General features: G+C 38.8%; 1 pseudogene; it reads right to left on the bottom strand.

Moving 5' to 3' along the window:
• Positions 1–467: 467 nt before the first annotated feature.
• Positions 468–22,449, bottom strand: part of LOC112993669 (tigger transposable element-derived protein 1-like) — a 66,895-nt pseudogene continuing 44,913 nt past the window's right edge.

Here is a 22,449-nt window from a genome sequence, read left to right as displayed (position 1 = left end):
TGGTAAAGCAGAAGCTTTAAAGCAGAGCATGTTTTCTGACTAGATTTTTTTTTTAAGGTTGGTGGGGAAAAGCCTGCTAAAATTGATATGGATGACAAATTACAAAATGATGATTTTGAAGAAATAATCTCTACTTTCCTTAAATATATATTGTTTATTTGTCTGACTGCTTAGATCTTTTAATTGCTTTTGGCCAGAATTCACTGATTGAAAACCATGTTTAAGGTTTGGGTTTCCAAATTTTGCTTTCAAATACAGGCATACCTTGGAGATATTGCGGGTTCGGTTCCAGATCACTGCAATAAAGTGAATATTGCAATAAAGCAGGTCACACAATTTCTTTGGTTTCCCAGTGCATATAAAAGTTATATTTACACTATACTGCATCTGTTAAATGTGCAATAGCATTGCATCTAAAAAAACAATGTATATACCTTAATTAAAAAATACTTTATTGCTAAAAAATGCTAACCATCATCTGAGCCTTCAGCGAGTTGTAATGTTTTTGCTGATGGAGGGTCTTGCCTTGATGCTGATGGCTGCTGACTGATCAGGGTGGTGGTTGCTGAAGGTTGGGGTGGCTATGGCAATTTCTTAAAATGAGGCAACAATGAAGTTTGCCACATTGATTGACTCTTCCTTTCGCAAAGGATTTCTCTATAGCATGCAATGCTGTTTGATAGCATTTTACCCACCATAAAACTTCTTTCAAAATTGGAGTCAATCCTCTCAAACCCTGCCTCTGCTTTATCAACTAAGTTTATGTAATATTCTAAATCCTGTGTTGTCATTTCAACAATGTTCACAGCATCTTCACCAGGAATAGATTGCATCTCAAGAAACCACTTTGTTCATCCATAAGAAGCAACTCCTCATCCATTAAAGTTTTATCATAAGATTGCAGCAATTCAGTTACATCCTCAGGCTCTACTTCTAATTCTAGTTCTCTTGCTATTTCCACCACATCTGCAGTTGCTTCCTCCACTGAAGTCTCAAACCCCTCAAAGTCATCCATGAGAGTTGGAATCAACTTCTTCCAAACTCCTGTTAATGTTGATATTTTGACCTCCTCCCAGGAATCACAAATGTTCTTAATGGCATCTAAAATGGTGAATCCTTTCCAGAAGGTTTTCAATTTCCTTTGCCCAGATCCATCAGAGGAGTCACTATCTGTGGCAGCTATAGCCTTACAAAATGCATTTCTTGAATAAGACTTGAAAGTCAAAATTACTCCTTGATCCATGGGCTGCAGAATGGATGTTGTGTAGGCAGGCATGAAAACAACATTGATCTCATTGTACATCTCCATCAGAGCTCTTGGGTGACCAGGTGCATTGTCAATGAGCAGTAATATTTTGAAAGGAATCTTTTTTCTCAGCAGTAGGTCTCAACAGTGGGCTTAAAATATTCAGTAAAACATGTTGCAAACAGATGTGCTGTCATCCAGGCTTTGTTTTTCCATTTATAGAGCACAGGCAGAGTAGATTTAGCATAATTCTTAAGGGCCGTAGGATTTTCGGAATGGTAAATGAACACTGGCTTCAGCTTAAAGTCACCAGCTGCATTAGCCCCCTAACAAGAGAGTCAGCCTGTCCTTTGAAGCTTTGAAGTCAGACAATGACTTCTGCTCTCTAGCTATGAAAGTCCTAGATGACATCTTCTTCCAGGATAAGGCTGTTTTATCTACACTGAAAATCTGTTGTTTAGTCTAGCCAGGTTCATCAATTATCTTAGCTAGATCTTCTGAATAACTTCCTGCAGCTTCTACATCAGCACTTGCTGCTTCACCTTGCACTTTTATGTTATGGAGACGGCTTCTTGCCTGAAACATCATGAACCAACCTCTACTAGCTTCAAACTTTTCTTCCGCCGCTTCTTCACTTCTCTCATCCTTCACAGAATCGAAGAGAGTTAGGGTCTTGCTCTGAATTAGGCTTTGGCTTAAGGGAATGTTGTGGCTGGTTTGATCTTCTGTCTGGACCACTAAAACCTTCTTCATATCAGCAATAAGGCTGTTTCGCTTTCTGATCATTCATGTGTTCACTGGAGTAGCACTTTTAATTTCCCTCAAGAACTTTTCCTTTGTATTCACACCTTGGCTAACTGTTTGGCACAAGAGGCCTAGCTTTCAGCCTATCTAGGCTTTCCACATGCCTTCCTCACTGAGCTTAATCATTTCTAGCTTTTGATTTAAAGTGAGAGATGTGCAACTCTTCCTTTCACTTGAACACTTAGAGGCCCTTGTGGGGTTATTAATTGGCCTAATTTCAATATTGTTGTGTCTCAGGGAATAGGGAGGCCTGAGAAGAGGGAGAGAGATGGGGAATGGCCAGTTGATGGAGCAGTCAGAACACACACAACATTTATTGGTTAAGTTGGCCACCTTATATGGGTGCAGTTCATGGCGCCCCAAAACAATTACAGTAGTAACATCAAAGATCTCTGACCACAGATCACCATAACAGATACAATAATAATGAAAAAGTTTGAAATATTGTGAGAATTACCAAAATGTGACACAGAGACACAAAGTGAGCACATGCCGTTGGAAAAATGACACCAATAGACTTGCTTGATGCAAGGTTGCCACAAACCTTCAATTTGTAAAGACCAATATTTGCGATGTGCAGTAAAGTGAAGCACAATAAAATGAGGTATGCTAGTATTATCAAAAAAAGTTTTATTTTAGTTTTCTCAAAATTCTTCAAGGGAGAACACCATATTGTCTACCTACTTCCAATAACAATCTTTCTGTTTGGTTTCCTTAATTAAAGTCAGCTTCTCTATATACCTTATCAATTGTCATCCTTGAAATCTAGGAACAGAGCCAGGAAACGAAATCTTATCTTAGGGTGTCTAAATCTATCCTGAAATCCTATCTAGCCTGAAATCTATCTCCTACTCTCTTTCCTTTGTCAAAAGGAAGGTAGAAACTCCCTGAAAGGGTGACCCAGAAAAAACATGCCAGATTAAGCTCTGGAGACACTGATCTTAGGGTCACTAAAGCAGATTAATTTTATACTTGTGTGAATAATCTTTGTGAATACCTACCTTAATAGTCACTTTTCTTGTCTATACAAAGCAACACTAATAATTTCTCACTGTCAAGAGTACTTGTAGGACCCCTCATTCATTAACAGTGTATAAAGGCAGATGTCCTCCAGAAGCCTCAGACTAAGCCCACAGTACTAACATAGATTCATTCACCTCTAGATTTTTATCTGGTTCTGCATTTGTGGTCTAAATATTCATAATACAAAAATTGGAACCTCTTACACACAATAGCTCTGAATTTTGCATGTGGACCAAGCCAGATAGATTGATGCAGCTTCCTCATCTATTTTACACCCTAAATTTTTTCTGTATAAAAGGGGAAAGAAACAACAGAGAGACAAGAAACAGGAGTCATTTCTGGTGAGGCCCGGCCCTATTACTTTTCTTTTTTTCTCTCCTTCATTTTCTGTAAATGATTCCATCATATACTTGCATGTCTGCTTGCCACTTTTCTCACAATAGCTTGCAAACAACTTGCTATGATTTTCATTTAAGCAGTTTACGGTGCTCTCATCCTTTGCTAATTAATAACTTACGTGCTTTAACAGTCTCTGATTCTTATTTTCTTGCTCAATTCTGGCAGGATAATTGACCCTTTTAGAGCTCTGACACCTGCTTCTTAGCAACAACTACAAACAAATCCCCAAATCTTCAGAAAATTAGGGTGTTTTGGTTTTTTTCCAGCAACCTCTAACCAAAACTCCAGTGTTACAGCTCCTCTGATTGTACAAGGGCATAATGAAATTGGTGTCTCTTCCTAAGGACCCTTCTACAGATCCTGTTTCTCCTCAGCAAAGGCAAAGTGACATGCCCACTGACCACTACTGTCAGCCAAAAAAAGGGATTTCAGGTGTGCAGCAGTACGGGAAGTGGTAACAGAAAAGATCTCAAGAAACAGGAGCAGCCTTCTTTTCCCCAGCCTAAAAAATCCCAGCTCCCTCAGCCTCTCCTTTTATGTCATGCTTTCCAGACCACAACCACTTTCATGGCCTTCTCCTGGTCTTGCTCCAGCCTATCAATATTGAAGAGGGAAACAAGACATAGTACTTCAGCACAAGTTAAAGCAACAACAGAAAAAAAGATAGAGTTTTGTACAATCCATTTACAGTTATCCCCAAAGGCAGGCCAGAAGCACTCTGTTCTGAATGGTAGCTGGTAGACTGAATCTGGAAGATAATATGCAGTTGCAATCTTCATGTCAGTATGGAAAACTCAAGAGAGAATTCAGAGAAGAGTTAAAAAAAAAATCACTACAAAGGCAACAGAGACTTATAAAGGGATTGAAACATAATAGGACCACTTCAGCTAAGGAAGAAATAATGAGAAATCACCACAGCACTCAGGAAAGGTGCTGTGCTGGTTAAGCAGCAAAAAGAGAGTTTCTTGAGGTCATGCCAATGTTTCTGACCCAGAGCAATAAGAAAGTAGTGACAAGACAGTAAGAAAAATGCTTTGGTGGAAAATGCTCATAAGCAGTAGAAATCTATTGCTTTGTCCCATGTAGTTTTAAGTACTTCAGACAACAGGAAGGAGCCAGCAGAGAATAATTCTTTATTTGGTGAATATCTTGCAACATGGAAGTTTTTTCCTTAGACTATTATATGCATCTGTCTTCTGACCCAAAACTTCAATGTTCAAGGAGGCTCCATCATCTTTGCAGGTAAACTAAATGGTTTGAGATATTCTGGGGATTGTTGGCTGTCTTGTGTAGTTTCCCCGAATCCTTACGTCTTCATTGCAAAGCAAAGAGAGTAGGAAGTTGCTTCAGTTGTGTGTTCTGTCTATCAGCTGTTTTACTGGATTTGTCCAATAGACATATTCATAATGAAGACTTCAGTCTCTTCTTCTTTGTAACGAAAAAGGAGAATGTCTTTCATTTTGTGCAAATGTGGAAGTAAGATTCTAATTAAAGGCTCTAGGAAGTCCTGTCTATCTGTGTATTAAGGCTCCTATCATGCCTGATGTTTTACATTTTATTGTTAGAGAGTAAAGGTGAAGTGTGGGAAGAAAAAGAGGGAGGGTGGAATGAGACATGTCATTTCTCTTAGGTAAGGACTGAATAAAGGAAGAGACAATATTTCAAAAACAGATAGAAGAAATAAAAAGAGAGATGAAAACGTAAACATGAAATGACAGGAAAGAGGCAAAGGTATTATCATTGCATGTCCACCTAGTGTGTATAGCTAGCATCATCTGTGTGATCTAAGGAAGATGAAAGCCAGGTTTCTAACTTGGCTAAGAAAGACTGTCTTGCACTATTTTTTAATACTGGTAGAGTTCAGTTTTGATTGTTTTGAAAAATGGTATAAGGAAAATAGAGGGGGGGAACACATTACAGCCTCCCAAAATTAATTGCTGCACAGCATGAAAATATGAGCCTAGAATATCCAGTAGATAGACTGGAGAGATAGGAAATTTGTGAGCACAATTACTACAGGGTGAAAACGTCAGAGCCTATTGCACTAAAATAAAAATTCCATTTGTTATGGCAATTAATCACCAGTTGAATCAGAAATATTCCATCTATTGTCCTACTGTATAAACATCACATTCACTCCATCATTCGAATGTATAATCACTGCCCTTGTTTACATAGCTTGTGTTGGGCAGAATGTGATTTTTTTGCCAAAATATAAAACACTACAGGCTTATTAAATCCTAGCTATAAACTCTTTCTTGAGGAATAAAAACAAGCTGCTTTGAAAGGCTGAAATGGCTGTTGGCTCACCCAAAATGATTTGTAGGGAACAAGGGAACATGCACAGAATGTGGTATTGCACAAAGAGCAGCACCTGCTTATGCAGCTGAGCCAAGGTTGGGTAGATGGAGGCTGTAGATCACACAGTAGTTAGGACTGGGCAGGACCAGACACACTTTCCTGCTTCCTGGGAAATTTTCAGGGTGCATTCTGTGACTAGTTTCACCTTAGGAATAGCTTTGGTACCTGTTCATGAATCACTGTTTTCCTGAAACTCTGAACAGCCATTTGTATTTGTGCAAGGCCTCACTCATTCAAGCAAATGCATAATTTTTATTATTTATTGTTACAGCAGTGCCTGGTGGCCAGGAATTGAGGGGGCTGCTATTTCAAACTAGGCAACATGAACTTATACAATGAGAGAGAAAGTCTATGCTATTTCTGCCTCTTTTGCACTGGCCAAGACAGCATACGCTTTGGGTGGCATGACAGGGAATAGGCCGTCTTCTGACTTTCAATCACATTATGATTTCATCTGGCTCTGAATCATTCCTCTCTTCATAATGCAAAGGTAGGAAAGGAAACAGAAGTGTCACTCCCAAGGTCAAACTATAAATCAGTGGCATAGTTTGGAATAGTAAATAGCCTCTGAACTGTTGGTCACCTGCCCACAAAGCAAGACTGTGCCAGACATTTATACTTTCCTTTCATCATGAGCTTTGTAGAAAATTCACTTTCCTACCCATGCAGTGTTGTATATCACAATGAAGAGATGATCTGGGGTTATTATCAATTTTGTCAAGAATCAGCAGCTGTCTAAGCGCACATGGATTAGCATGATTGAGTAATCCCTGTCACAACTGTGTTCCATGCTATTTTTCTGTATTATAGCATAGAACCACAAGCATTCTTTCTTACCTCTGCTTTTTGTTCTTTCTGTAGATTGTCATTAAAAACTTGAAATTTAGAGCATGGAAAAGGAGATCATTTATGCAATTATCTTATACTCTGAAGTCTCATCAGTATTTGTAAAATAAATAGAAATTGTTAATATAATTTTAACTTTTGATTGGTTTGGTCTGAAGAATCTGATGTATTTAGTTTGATCGTGGAAAGTCACATGCCTTTCACTTGGTGTTGTGTGAAAGCTATGTGATTTATTTTAATAAGAATGTTCATGTAAAATATAGATCACCACATCAAAGCGCTTTGGCAAAGCCTTGTTTTCTTGTGGTTACTACTGGAGAAGGGGAGGTGGGACACCCCCATTCTCAGTCTTGCTCTGTCATTTATCTGCAGTGCTTGCTTTAAGGCTCAAGGTTCTTAGCTCTAAGAGGGGATAATAATGAGAGTGGATCAGGAAGCTTAATGAATCTGAAAGTCCTTTGGAGCTTCTTGGATGAGAGGCACCACAGAAATTCAAAGTATTATTATAAAATCCCCTAGTGCCTGCTCTGCTGTGGAGATCCAGGCTTTTTTCTCCTCTCCATCTGCTGTAGAGCAAGTGGCTGAGCAAGAGTCTTCAAAGGGAAGAGTCAGCAGGTAGAAGAACTAGAAAACACCTTTGCAGTCTGTATGAAAAAAAAGAGTGTCCTACTAGCTCAGCAGTTTTGGCAGCCTCTTCAAAGAAGGGCTGAAATTGTCTCAGGCACACGAACGGGCTTACTGCTCCAGTCAAGCAGTATGTATCAGGAAAATAGTACTGGAGAATAGCACAGGGAGATAAGCCAGCGCCTTTGGATGAGGTAGTGCTGAAAGACCAGTGTTGCTTAGGAGAACCTTTTCCTCTCTCGTGTAATCTTTAGTTGAGTTCAGTTGCTGTCAGCAATGAGCTGGCACCAAAGATTGTAAGACTGGTGGGGAAAGTAAAGGGGTTATGAATGGGTTTGTGACACTATCAGCTACAGACTTTTTCTTCCCAGATAGCGTATCAGAGCAAACAGGAGAGAATGCCTCTCCCAAAATTCATGGACATCCTCCTTCCCCCCCAAAATACAATTACACACCTTGAGCCTTTCAGTCAGGCTGAGGTTACCTGACTCACTGCTTTCCTGCAGTGGAATGGTCAAATCAAATTGGTTGTGCACTGTTTTCTGAATGGAGCACACCATTCACCTCCTGAGGAAATGCCTGCCTAGCAGGACGTATGCATTTCCTTCTTCCCCCTCCATAAACAGTGGGGAAGTGTGTCTTCTGCCCTGCAAACAAAAAAGCAGGTTGTTTCCCACTGAATAATGCAGGCAGTCAGGTCACTGTTCTAGGGAAAGTATCTGTTTTAGAGCTTCAAAGTCTGTTTAAGGCTTAAGATATGGTTTATGGAGTTGCCATGTTACATTCCAATCACTTAACATACTGAAGCATGCTATTCTCAGAGTTATTCAATATTTATCAATAGATTCCTTGGGTCAGATACCATTTAAATATGTGTAAAACTTGACCAATTCACATAAATATTGCATTCATTTTATAGCAAGTTAGCTGCAGTTAGAATCAGGGCTTCTCTGTTTTTTCTCTGAAGGATAGTTAAAACTTGGTGATCGGAGATAAATATTTATAACATACTAACAGCATTCTCCTTTTTTTCCCCCCCAGAAGGCTAATACTTTGAACCCCATAGGAATCTAACACTCTTCAACACAATACAGTATTGCAGAGTCTAACACTAGACACATTTCTAGTTGAAACTGCAGGGGACATTTTGAACTGACAAAGGACTTGTACTCATATGTGTCTGGGGCCCTGGGAGTAGCATAGCCTCTTTAGTGATCACTAAGGCAGGGACTTTCATTTTGCTCCCCTCACCTCCAGCAGCAGAGCTGTTTCTAATGATAGGCTATTGACCCAGGCTAGGTCTTTCAGAAGTCTCTTTGGCTCAGATTCACAAAAGAGATTAGGTGCCACAATGCTGAGCTCCTTTTTGTCACCTACTGTGAACTGCTCTAGGCTGTAAGTTATATAAATAATGGTCTGATTAAACTCCTCCTTACATATGATGGTTGTCACATATTCGGCAAAAGGAGGTAGGTTTCTTTTGATAATCTGGAAAACAGAAACCAGTGTTCTTCTGTGTGTACAAACTTCCTAGTGGAAAGTATTCCTTATCACCCCCTCTTCCACACCCAGGTGATGGAAAATTGTCTACAGAGCCAGTCACCTCATCACAGAGGACAAGGGAGAAGCAGTAGATATAGTCCACCTTAATTTATTGATGGTTTCAACAATGTCTTCTATAGCTTCCTTGTAGCCAAATTGTGGACATAGGGACTGGATGCATGGGCTACAAAGTGGGTGCAAAAATGCCTAGACTGTTGAAGTAATTGAGCAGTTTGAATTTTAAATGATGGACACTTATGAGTGATGTTCTTCAGGGTGTCATGGGCCGATACCATCAATATGTTCATTAATAACCTGGTCAATGCGAGAGAATACACCCTCAACAAGTTTGCTGTTGATACCTCATAAGGTGGGGAGAGGGGTTGTTGATATCCTGGAGGGCAAGAGTGAAAGCTATAGGTGCCTCTCGAGATCAAGTGGTATCAATGCCTATCGATAGGGTATTGATACCTATCAATAGGGTATTGATACCTATTGATATCAATAGGTATGGAAATCAATAGGCATCGATACCTGTCAATACTGAGAGGTATCAATGTTGATAGTTGTCAATGCAAAAAGCAGACTGAGAGTGAAAGCTGTAGATGCCTGTCAAGATAGAGAGGTATCGATAATGGATAATCTTGACAAACTAGAAAAAACAGGCTGACATGGACTTCAGGAAGTTCAGATAGGTCAGATGCAAAGTCCTGCAGCTGGGACAGAATAAAGCAATGCAACACTGTAAGTAGGGGACTAACTGCCTAGGGAACAATTTTGCAGGAAAGGACCTGCAGTTTCAGGTGATGAACAAGTTGAATCCACGTTATCAAGGTATCCTTACAGCCATGAAGGCTAACTGAGTACTGGTCTGTGTTAACAGGAGTGTAAACAGCAGATCCAGAGAATTAATTATTCTTGTTACTCAACACTGGTGAATCTGCCTCTGGAATACTGTGTCTAGTTTTGGGCTATCCATGCAAGAAAGTCATTGACAAACTGACATAAGTCCAGAAGAGACAGCTGAGTCTGTTAAACCTGGGAAAGAGAAGGCTAAAAGGAGAGCTTATTGTTGCTTTCAACAAGAGTTGGACAATTACTGCCTTCAGGCAGAAGCTAGAACCATACTTCTCCGAGTTTCACAGAGAAGGAACAACAGGTAACAACCACAAGCTGCAGCAATGGACATTTTGTTGGTCTAGAGGCAAAAAGAAAATTCACCATGACAGTAGCACTGGAACAGGCTGCCAGAGAGGCTGTGGATTCTACTTTCTTCTGGATTTTTAAAACTCAGCTACACAAGGCCCTGAGAAAGCTGCTCTAACTTTGAAGTTAGTTCTGCTCTGAGCAGGAAGCTGGACCAGACACCTCCAGAGGTCCCTTCCAACCTAAACTATTCTATGATTCTAAAAAACATCTTTGATTTCTTTCCCTCCTTTTCTTCCTATTTTTTAGCTCAACCAGTTAAAAGTTTGCAAGGCAAAATGCTAACATTGACTGAGATGACTGTTTGTATTAATTGGGTAGCCAGAACAGAAGATCCATTTCTACATCAAAAGATAATTAAGGCAGTTAACTACTCATCTGTGTGATAGCTGGGAGGAAGGATGTGGAAAGAGGAAGTTACCTAGCATTTTGTTCATGCCAGCATGAAGGCTTCTTTCTCATGTACAGAACATTAAAGTATATGTATAAATACATATGGGTTCCTGATAAGCTTTCCACTTATTACTTCACACAGGCTGGTATAGAATTCTTCAGTAATCCTGACTGCAACCAGGCAAGGTTTCTAAAATTTGAGGAATATGTTCCCTTTCTCCAATTTGAGCAACATCGGTTCTGAACACAATGGCCCATATGCTACTCCAAAGTAACTCTGTTGTTTCAGTGATATTGTACTAAGATTGAATTACTTTGCTCTCAGAAGAAGGAATAGTTTGATAACGTGGGCTTACGCAGAGATAAAAAGTCTTCCATCTCAGCTCATTAAAGATAGACATCTGCTGTAAGGAAATCACTTGAACTCCCTCCTTATTCAGGGAGTGGGGAATCTCTGCAAGCTCATCCATCCTATCCTAAAATAGATATCCAAGACTTGACATTTCCCATTCACTGAAAAGGGAACCTTGACACATGTGGCAAGGAAACCTTGGCACATGTACACTTAAGATTTAAGTAGCTAAACTTAAGTGATAAATTTTGCCATAGCAGTAGTGAAGCAGTTGATGGAAAAGTGAGTAAAACCATCTATCTGTTGTTTCAGAACAAGCAGTGAGAAGCTCTGTCTCTTCTCTGTATTGCCAGAATAAAACCTGAATAAACTGCATTCTTCTCTATTGACCCTTGGTTACACCATTGACTTGAGATTAGTTGTTAGTGGGGCTTAATAATGAACTCATGTATTTATCACCAGGACTGAGTGAAATGAGTTAACTAGTTTTGTTCCAAGCTTGGTTATAATGTATAGGTTCTCCTCATTGCAATTTGCATTATTGGCAGTTCTTTCAGCAGTACTGTATTAGGCTGAAAATTGCAAATCAAGCACGTATTTGTTTTAGCATCACTTAGACAATTATTCATTGCAAGGAGGGATTTGCTTTCTCAGTTTAGATATCACTGTGGTTTCAAGAACCTTTTTTTTTAAGTCAAGTCTGTTTCAAATTGAACTTCTAAATTTACTGCTAGGCAGAAGATCAGAGCCAAAAGCCAAAGGACTGAATCATGAACCTAAGCCAAAAATTGATGCCCTTATATTGAGTCTGTCAGGCCTACTGATGCTTGTTAACACCATATAAATCTTAGTTAATAGGTTTTCTAATCCTTGCTTCTTTTTTTTCTGCTTTTTTTTTTTTTTTTTCCATTTTGAAGCCACCATCAGCATCTTTCTCCAGCACTTGTAAGGAGCCAGTGGAGAAACACAAAGATACGGGTTGAGAAATGCCCATAATAGAAGCTGTTCTTTCACTCACTTTAGGTGGCCTCAACACTTGGATGCCTGATGGGTTTGGATTGAGAGTTTTTCATTAGGAGTCAAAAAGCAAGTTCCTAGGTCAGGACAAGGATCTTCTAGCAAAATTCCAACATGTTTGTTCATCCTTACTACAGCAGAGAAGGAATGCCTGTTTGTTTCCCCACTGCTATAGGTTTTAAAGATATAATTATTTCCGATGATTCATGATTCAAAGTGTTTGTTCCGAGAGATATGGGAGGAGTAGGAGATTCAGTGCACAGGTGCCATCTTCGCCCATATGATGCCTCACCTTGCCTTCCATTTGTCTTGGGAACTCTACAATGACTGCTAAGAGTTCAGTGTCCCATATCCAGGTCTTAGTTTGGAAAGCTGTCGGAAATGGTTTGCACTGCCTGCTGCTTAAAATTAACTGAATCAGTAATCCTGACTGCCCTGTTTGTTTCTCTTCTATCGTACCACATCCTTTTGTGTAAATACTATATATTACTTAATCAGGAAGTGTTTTACCTTGGTTTTCTTTTTATAGTAGATCAGCACTTTTGAATATAGCAAAGGTAACAGACTGAGTATACTAATTGGAGATGTCAGAGCACTGGGGATTTCATTAGTGACTGAGAAATGGACTGAGAAACATCAAACACTACCTCTTGCCTCTTCCTGCTCTTTATCCATGGAAAATGAAAGGCTGGTTAAGCCCTATCATATTTTTGCAGAGGTTAAAAGTCGGTACCGAAGGAGACATCTTGTCAGATCAAGTAATGTGGAGGCTGAGTTTATTTTGTAAAACAAAATATTAGAATAACACCGAAGAAATTTATGAGAGAGTGCTTATTTCAAGACTGAATTATACTCAGCCAGAAATAACCAAAATCTTTCCAGAGAAGAAATTGGCAGATGAGCTATCTGCACAGGAATTTCCTTTTATGTTTTACGAACCTTTCAAAAGTTCAAAAGTCAAAAGGCCACTATTGCAATGCACAAAAGGAGAGAGCAATACAGGATTTTCATATAACTCTGCTGAGATGATGAACTGGGAGGCAGGACTCATGGGCTGGTCTGTGAGCTCCACTGCTGCCTATTTGACTGAGGGTAAACCACTGTTCTGTTTCTGAATCACCGCTCTTCCGTTTCTAAAAATAAAGCATTGATCCCTATTGTCTTTTTTTATAAAGTGTTTTGAGATTGAAGAGAAAAAGCATAACACCGCCTAGACTCTGTAAACATGTGTACAAATCATATTTCTCTACAATGCGTGCTTTTATTGGAGAAGTCCTGATTCACTGAAACTGATTGCTTTTGTTAAAATGTATCAGTTTTGAGAAAGCTCCCCTCAAGTCCAGGATGGAATTTCAGGCAAGCGAGCACAAAAGAAATCTCATTCATCCTTTTTCACTGCCAGAGCTGTTCTTCTTTATGTGAATAAGGAATTGCAAGACTTGAAAATCAGCTGGCTGAGATACTCAAGTGATTTATGATAGCCCAGAATCATTGTCTACCTCAGAAAAGGCCTGGAACCTGGGTCTCCTCCTTGCCAGTTGTGTGCATTAACTGCCTCACAGGGTTCCCAGCCTTGGGCAGGAGATGAGCTCTCAGCAACCTTCTCTTCAGCTGAACAAAGGTGTGATTGAATGTACTGAGTTAAGTTCAATGCTCCCTGAAGGCTCAAATGCTCATTATGCCAATTTACTTCTGCTGTTTTTATTAATAAGATATGTGTTTCTACTCTGGTATGTCTGGAGGGTTCTAAGGAGAAACAATACCCTTTTCTAGCAAGTATAAATACTAAGTGAATGCCTGCAAAAATAGAGATTTGCTATGAAATTTTGCTCTGGAATGGTGCTTCTATAAGGCTGTGGAAGAATTTAGTTTAGACAGCCCAGAAAAGCATTTCATCCCTATTGACAATTCTGTGACATCAGTGTGAGCCAAAATGACTAATTCATTCTAAAATTCATTGGGAAATAAGAATGTTTATAAATCAAGATCCAGCCAAAGATCAGAGAAGGTTTAGTGATCAGAATTAAATCTTTTGATACTGTTTTGATCATCTCCAGTTGTAATTACTTGTTGGATGCTCTTCTAACAAGGGGTGCTGTTACAAAACACAAACAACTCAGTTGTAGTGACTCAACCAGTAGATAAATTTGCTTCCAGCTGTAGGATAAAATTAGATCTATTCTCAGAAAGGAGACGATTCGAGAAATCCTGAAACCTGTTGAGTGTAGTGTTCATTTGTTAAGTATCACTTTTCTCTCTAGCACACTGTTGAATAAACAAAATCTGAGTACAAAACCTTTCCTTTCAGAGAGAATGTCAGAGATTTTTGTCCCAGAATTTTGCTAAGATTACCCTCACAGCATTTCACTTTTCTAAAGCAAAAGCTCAGAGATCAAGTCAATTATTTTCTGTCATAAAATAAAAACAGTTTTAAAAGTGAAATGCTTTTTGACTGATTCCAAATTTCTTTTGGGAAAAATGTTAATTTCTAACTTGAATTTTTTAGTGAAATGAAAGAAAATAATAATGATAGAATTTTTCCTTCCAAAAATTAAAGAAAAAATCATGTTTTTTATAATGTTTTCAAAACTATATTCATTTTCTGGCTGGTTTAATGAGAAAAATAATATTTTTCCACTGAGGTTTTGTCACAGAACTGGTTTACATCAGATTATTAATCTGTTAGTTAAAATTCCCTAGGGTCCACACTGATATTGTGGAATCCTGTCATCAGTGAATAATATGTTTGTTGCTCATACAGAATTTTATTTGCAATTTTTTTTTTGCATACAGTTCCAACTTTTACAGCTAGTTAATGGGAACTAAGTTAAGATTTATTGAAAAAATTGATAGTTATTTTGACAAGTTTTCCTCCATGATTTTTTTTTTTTTCTTTTAATACTAACTGAAATATGTAAAATATCCTACATGGATAAAGGGAGAAGAAAAAAAGACCACACATCATTGAACAGTTTATCGCCATGGAAAATATCACAAAATGGCCCATAATTATGGCAAATCAAATATAAGTGAGCACATAAAGCTAACTGCTTTCTTTCAACATGCTGTCAGTAAAAAAGAAGGAAGAGAACATGAACTGAAAAACACATTAAAGTTGTAATTCAGCAGAACTAAACTTTTTTAAAGCACATGAATAAAACTTTTTGGGAGTCTAAACAAATCCATAGTTTTTGCATACTGAATAAAAGCATGTCATAAAAAAATACAAAAAACCATGAAAACTTTAGTTTTTATATACTATAGTGTTCATGAGTATAACTATGCATATTCCTTTATTAATAATTTAGGCTTCTTTTGCTGTTTGAATAATACATCATAGTTTCAGATGAAAATTATGATGCAAAGGAAAAATGCCACTATAAGCTACAAAGTCAACAATCCATTTTTAAATAGATGAGGCAATCATTTTGACTGGTGCAGCTTTCTATACTTATAAATAATTTTCAGGGTTAACAGTTTAGGAGACCATGTTTTCAGTTTGCAGATTCAGTCAGGCCACATGTGGGACTGTATTACAAAAATGCACTCCTCCCCAATGTTGGATTTATCTGTATAGTATCAAATGTTAAAACACAGTTCTTTTCATCTTTGTCTTTTATGATGCATATATCTACCATATAAAAAGAGAAAAGATCTCTACTCTTCACCTCAGAAATAACTTTACCTTAACTATGAACTTTTATTGTCCTCTTGTCAAGAAGGGCTTTCTTCAGAGAAAGTGTGCCCAGCTATCTGCTTGCAAGGGATATTGTCAGCTGGTAAAATTTGTTGATTTTTTGTTGTTGTTGTTGCTTTAATTCAGTTTCAAAAACTTCAAACTTTCCAAATCTGGCAGCAGATACAGAGTAACAAATTTCTGTCAGCCCACTATTTCCTGATGAGATGCCTCTGAGCGTGCTGATTATACATATGCAACTAATTACAATCATGTTCAGGATATCTCCAAATACGGTTAAGTGGAAACCTCATGCACACATAGACTAGCAGACACTGCCCCATGATTACCCACTGTCTAAGGCTTGCCAGCCGGCCTGGTGAGGCCAGACTTCCAGTCTCCCCAGTCACAGATTGTATCCTAAAAGCTGTGAAAGGGGGAAGCTGTTTGAGTGTGGGGAAGAAAAAATAACACTTCTTTGACAGGAAGGGATGTCTGTTACTGAGTGTAGGACCCATTTGGCTGCTTTGTTTCCTTTTCATGAAGTGCTAAAGGCCTCTGGCACAGTTTTAATGGTCCTGCTGGTTGAACACAAGCAGCAAACTTTCTGCAGAGTGTAAAAGCCAGCTCTTCATTTGTTAAGGCTCCTTGTCTCTTTGGTGCCAGCTATCCCATACACATAGTCCTCTTTACTTCAGCCTAATGGTATGTGAGGTCCCTGCAATAGGCAATGGCCAAAGGGGGCTCTATCAGGTCTAGGTCACGAGCACCCGGTGCTTTCTGTGAGGTGGCTAGGTTAGGATATAGGAAGTATGATCAGGATAACATGTCTAGTGTTCCTGGTATTCATTCTTAAATCCCAAAGATTGGGACGGAAGAAATGTTCCCTGTGTAGGATAGCAGTGCACGTAGAAAACACTTCTCCGCTTCTCCATCTTTGCCTCTGGGTACTCCTCTCAGGGTTAAAATACAGCTTCTTTAGCTGTGATTCAGCTGTCTGCAAGTGTAGTCCTCTCCCCCTAAGCTAGCTTTACAGGTTTCACTTGGAGTGAAATTGATGCTTTAGGGGCAAGATTCCTCTCAACCTAAAGGAAATGTAGGACAGATCAGCCGCATATGACAGGGATCTGTTTCTCTCCATTGACTGGGTCTAGAGTGACTGTCTGGGGTAACTGTAGGTACACTGTAGACCTCAAGTTAGGTAAGATGGATTACCAGTCCTCCACAGAAAACACTGGGCCTACTGATAAGGAAGGAAGTCTTGAGGCTGAGTGCTGTCTGCATGGAGAAATTTATTAACCGTAAGCTCAGGTGTGAATTAACAATGTGCTGTTACTGCACATGTGCAGTCTTCCCCTCATCTCTGGCAGCACTCTGCATTGTAGAGGCTTCTGGTGTGTACTTGGAGAAGGCCTGCTTTCTCCCCACTTAGCTGCATCCCACAGAGCTGCCTGTAAGTCTCACAGAGGAGGGACCACCATGGCAGTTAGTCCAGGAAAGTGAATTTACTGCACTCTAAATGTCTGGCAGGGAAAGCCCAAAGTGTTCTCAGTGAGTTTATCATGAACTACCAAATGAATATCCTTCCTTCAGCACCGAGTGGGAAAAAAACTATGATGTCTTCCACACACACTCAGCCTTTCACTCGACATACAGTTCTAGTAGGGAACTAAGGAATCAAATGTATTTGTGTGCACGCTGTTGCACTCTGCACACAAACGTACACTTGCATGTGCACCCGTACAGGGATCATGTCCGAGTTCCATTCAAATTTGGCAGAAGGAAAGGGACCTCACAGCTGTGAAAATGGGCACCATATGGAGGATAGAAGCCTTATTTATGCTCTCACTACTATGTGAGATTAACTCCTACTAGATGACAGACAATTCATATGCAAGAAAGAAACTTTGTAGAAAAGCATCTCTCAGGACTCTGTTCAATAAAAAATCAGATTCACCAAGAGGTACAAATTCATAGGGACCCAGTCTTTGTTGTGCTCATCATGGAAGCATTTGTTTCTGACAGTCAGGCACTACTCACCTTTACAGAGCAGATACAATAAGCAAAGAGCCAATGGCTTGGTCTAACCTGGTATCTGCTCTGGGACTGCCAAGCACTCTCATGTAAGCCCTTAGTTCTCAGTTCCTTGCACTTTGGAAGAGGAAAAGGAGAGTTTACAAGTGATGTGTGGTGCTGTGATTTCATGAGTCATGTCTGGTCCCTAATGAGCAAATTCTCTCCGAATGAACGAAGCCATTATCATATTATGCAGGCTGTAGAACTGCATCTGCTTTTGCAGCCCAGATGTTGGCAGTTTTCAGCTAATGTTTTGCCTAAACAACATGATGGGCATGGCCTGACAAAGAGCAGTACCCTCTGTCTTTTGAAGCTGAGTACTTTTGAGCAAAGCATTTCTAAAGCTACAGCATGAAAATAAAAATACAGTATCAAAAGATGTGGTGCATCTTAAAGGCTTTAAACATCTGCTGAAAGGATAGACTTACCTTTTTTGTCTTTACTGCGGAACAGTGCTTATGCATATACTTAATGGACACACTTTTCTGCATTGCTGTCTACATGCTGTACTGTTGGTGATGGAGTTGTATACGTGCCAGAAGTTAAGTCAATGATAAAGCAATATTCCAAAATGTCATATATTAGTAACATATGTTAAAGGATTTAAAGTGCTAGTAGGACCCCATGGTGATAAATAGATGTGATTGGGAGATAATGATTTGGAGAATCATTTAGGAAAATACCTTCATCAGAGAATTTCTTAAGTGCAGACCTGAAATACGACCTTACCTTCTTTATTGAACCAGGTCTTCTGCTTAAGCACTTGCCTATCTCAAAGTGTATTAGAGGCAACACAGAGTTAATTGAATTATTTGTAGGCTTCACATTAATTTTGTGCTAAAGGACATTGCTGAATCAGGGATTTACTGGGCAAACAGTTAAACAAAGGAACCATGTGCATGGTTTGAGCCAGGAACCAAGAGGCAGGATTCCAGCGCTTTTTTCGCATCTCTGCCTTTGGGAAAGTGAGATTAATCTTTACACTTGTAATAGATTTTGAGCTTTTCCTGCATACTGTTGTACCTCAGGCATCCCGGATATAATTAGAACTAGAAATCAAATGTCAGCCTCATGCTTAATGTACTTAGCAATTGAGAGTTTTAATTAATTAGTATGTTTCACATGCTTTGGGGTCCTTGGGCAACAAAGATCATCTATCTATTTGGACAGATATTTAGAAAAATACAGACCACTCTTATTCACGCTTGTTAGCGTGGCCACCAGCCCTTACAGAAGCTGGATTCTTTCCATTATCAAAATGACAGTAAAATGAAAAAAGAACAATGAATATACATTAAAAAGTTCCAATTTTAGTACAAACTATGCTGAAGGTAGTGGAAGGAAGGCAGCCAGGCTGCTTGTGACATGTCCTGGAGTTAGATTCTTTGGTGCCTGAGAAAACACAGCCAGAACTCTTCCTAATATTTGGGGCACATATAAGGCCTATCTGTTCCATAATTTCTCTACCTTCCAAAACAGGTAGGTTCACAGTCCCATGTTTCGCGCGGTGCTACACTGTGGTAGAATCTCTGTCTCACATTTATATGGCTACTGATTTTGAAATTATGCTTTGAGACATCTCTGCTCCAGTTTAATGTGGCTAAAATTAACCAATGAGTATAGTAATGATGGAGGTGAGGGAAGAGATGGGAAGAGGCAGACAGACACATATCTCAAGCCTGCTTTCCCTAAAAGAAAGCTTCAGAAAAATCTATTAACCTTTCTCTCCTTCATCCATCAGTGTTTCAAATCTCTGTGTCCTTTGAGTGACTATTTAGCTTTATAAAAAAAAAAAAAAAACATGTGCACATGGTTTACTTCCAAAATTCAGACTTTGTGTTAAAAATAAACAGCAAAAATGGCCAAAAAGCTAGGAAGGGACTAGCAGGGAGTCAGAAATGTTTTTAACATTTGCTTTCGCTCCTAGTAAGCAGCTCTGGGTGCAAAGTCAAATAGTAGAACAGCTCAGCAGAAAAAAAAGGTGATCAGTCAGCACCATTTTTTCCTCCAGGACTAATATCCATAATGATAATCAAATGTGTGCAGAACTTTGTATGGATCCAATGTTAAATTTGGTGAAAAAGGCAAGGCTTGCAAGATAGAAAGCAGATGAAAGAATGAAATATCGACAAGCAGGCAAAAGCACATTCAATTCTCTGACTTCTTTCTGTTTTTTGCTACCTTAAGCCTCAGTCCTGAAAAACACTTATGCATATTATGTAATCTACTTAGGTTCATCAATTCCTAGATTTTAGGAATGAAAGGCCTGTTATTATCATCTAGTCTGACCTGCATAACACATGCCAGAGAATTCGAGCTGGTAATTTCTGCACTTCAATAAGCTGCTTACTGACTTGATCCTCCAAAATGCTGAGCTTTTTGGCCTCAGTCCAGCCAAGCATTTGAAAGTGATCCACTTTAAGAGGGAGACAAGACAACTACCTACAGCTTAAAATTACCCAAAGACATAGGTGTCTTACTTGATTGGAGTCCAAAGTGGTTTTCTAATAAAAGACTCAGTCCTTCATGACAATAAGTAAGGATTTAGCCCTGAAGCGCTGGGCCCATAAGCCAGCCAGTTGAACATGCACCCACATGCACTCAACATACACAGACAGGATTGTTTATAGGCTGTTCAGAATACTTTAAACTCAACATTTGTCATTTCTCACATGTTATTTTGTTGGAATCAAACCAGGTTTTGGAGATATATAAATCAATGCCATTGCTGATAGCAATATTCCTAAGTCCTGGATAAAACACACTGAACAATACCAAGGAACTTGAGGAAGAGCTCGCCCAAACCCCAAACCTCTCAGTTTGTAAGGGGACATTTTAAAACTATTCTATTTCATTAAAATTTTGAATTTATCTATTGAAGAAATTAAAAAAACCCGAAATTTCTCGTTATGGAAGGGACTCACTGGGCTGCGAAAGTGGAGTGCTTGTTTTCTTTCTTCTCTGTCCTTAAAATAAGTTGTAGCATGTCCTGCTGTGTGGGACTGTGGATGGTTGTCATTTTATTTTATGAGCACATTTACAAAAACAAGAAAGGAAAAAGTGCTTGTTGTTCTTTAATCCTTTGAGTTCAGCAGACAGCCTGAGATTCCAGTCTGAAATGTCAAACTGCTTACGTCCACCTGCAAAACAAAGTTTAATTTTTAAGTCTTTTATTTATTTATCTATTTGTCTGGGTTAAGAGTTATTCTAGTACTTGTCATATTCCTTGTTAAAGCCCTTTGGAAAAAGGACTTTGAAGCACTGTTCATAAATCTCATTCTTAAATAGCATTCCTTTGAGGTAGAAAATGATGAACAAAGCTCTTTATTTTTCACTGCTCATTAGATTTTCATATCTGGAATGAGCATGGGGTTTTAAAGGGAATGAAAAGAAAACAGCAACTCCAATTGCCTTCAAAATCTCAAGCATTTTCTCTGTGTATGCCTTCAGTTCACATCTCAACACTACAGCCGTGTGTTCAATGCAAAAATCCATTGCTAATCTCTAGGAATCTATTGAGAGTTTTGTCCATCAGAGATGTCAGAATATATTTCTCGGCATGGTTTCAGTTTCTTCAGCTGTATTTATCTAAAGGCTGGCTGCCTCTTCCAAGGAGTCTTCTAGGTTCTTCTTTAATGGAGTATCTTGAATTCATCTGGTTTATGCGGTGTATCACCCCCTGAAGATTTGATCTCTCTTTTTATACTCTAGAGGAAGGTCATTGCCACATTTAGACATGTGTGCTCTAGACAGCTGAAGCTGGTGAAGTTAATTCTGCTTCTTTTGACAAACCTCACAACTGTATTCAGTTTCAGTTGAAAAATGAAAAACTGCAATGAGCTGTTTTCCTCCCTGGCTGTTTTGAAAGACCTGGGAATGGATCCTCACTTGGTGGAAAACTTAGGTCTGGTTAACATTTCTGAACGTGAAACATTTCCTATGACAAAATTTTCAGTAATAAAAAGTTATTTCAATGCTCCAATTTTAAACATCTTGAAAAAAAAACTGTCTTAAAAAGTTAAAAACCCTTTATGTAGATTTTCATATTGTAGTCACAAATTCATTTTAGTAGAGCATGTAAATATTTAATTCTTTAAAAATGATACATTAACATCTAACATATCAAAATTTAAAAAATCAACATTTTTAGAAATGTTTAAAAATTAAATTCATCAGAAATTTCTGAAGAGAAGTATAATTTTAAGACCAGACTTTATGTATGGTAGGTATCACTGTTCAGATTTCTTTTAGATGAAAGTTTGATACTTCAGTTGTGGCGGAGACCAGCCCAGCATAAAAATGAGATTCTTGTCATGTTAATATCTGAGCATTTAGCAACCATTTCTGTGTTTTGCCTCATAGCAAGTCAGGGACAGGCTTATCTCCACAGTGGTCTGGAAGTACAGCTGCATTAACAAAGTGACCATAACCTAAGTTATGGCTCATCAGTGAGTGTCAATAGCTGAGTGTGGTCCATGTGTCTGCATGTATTCATAGCTCTTCACAATTAAGCATGAAAGCCCTGCTTGGCAGGGGGAAACCCGTCAGTTCCTTTTTACTGTACTGCTTTCCCGCGTCATTGATTCTTCAAGGCATTCCCTTTTTTAAAACCCAACTGCTTCTATAAAATCACCAAGTGAGTCAGATAGGAATCGCTTTTCAAAGTATTTGTTGACTTTCATTGTAGATTTCAGTTGTTCCTGAGAGGATGATTTTCTGGTCAGGAGCCTGGCGTTTCCTAATAGCCTACTTAACTTGAATGCCAAAAACGGAGAAGAAAAAATAAAAAGTTGTACCTTTGAGATTTCAAACCAGTGGGAGTTCAGCATCATGAGTTTTGTAGCATATTTATTTTCCTTGTCAAGCCAAATCACTGTAACAGGT

Source organism: Dromaius novaehollandiae, chromosome 6 (genome assembly GCF_036370855.1).
Source record: "Dromaius novaehollandiae isolate bDroNov1 chromosome 6, bDroNov1.hap1, whole genome shotgun sequence".
In the NCBI taxonomy this organism is placed as follows: domain Eukaryota; kingdom Metazoa; phylum Chordata; class Aves; order Casuariiformes; family Dromaiidae; genus Dromaius; species Dromaius novaehollandiae.
The sequence above is the reverse complement of the archived record's forward strand: the minus strand, read 5'-3'. Positions and strand labels throughout refer to the sequence as shown.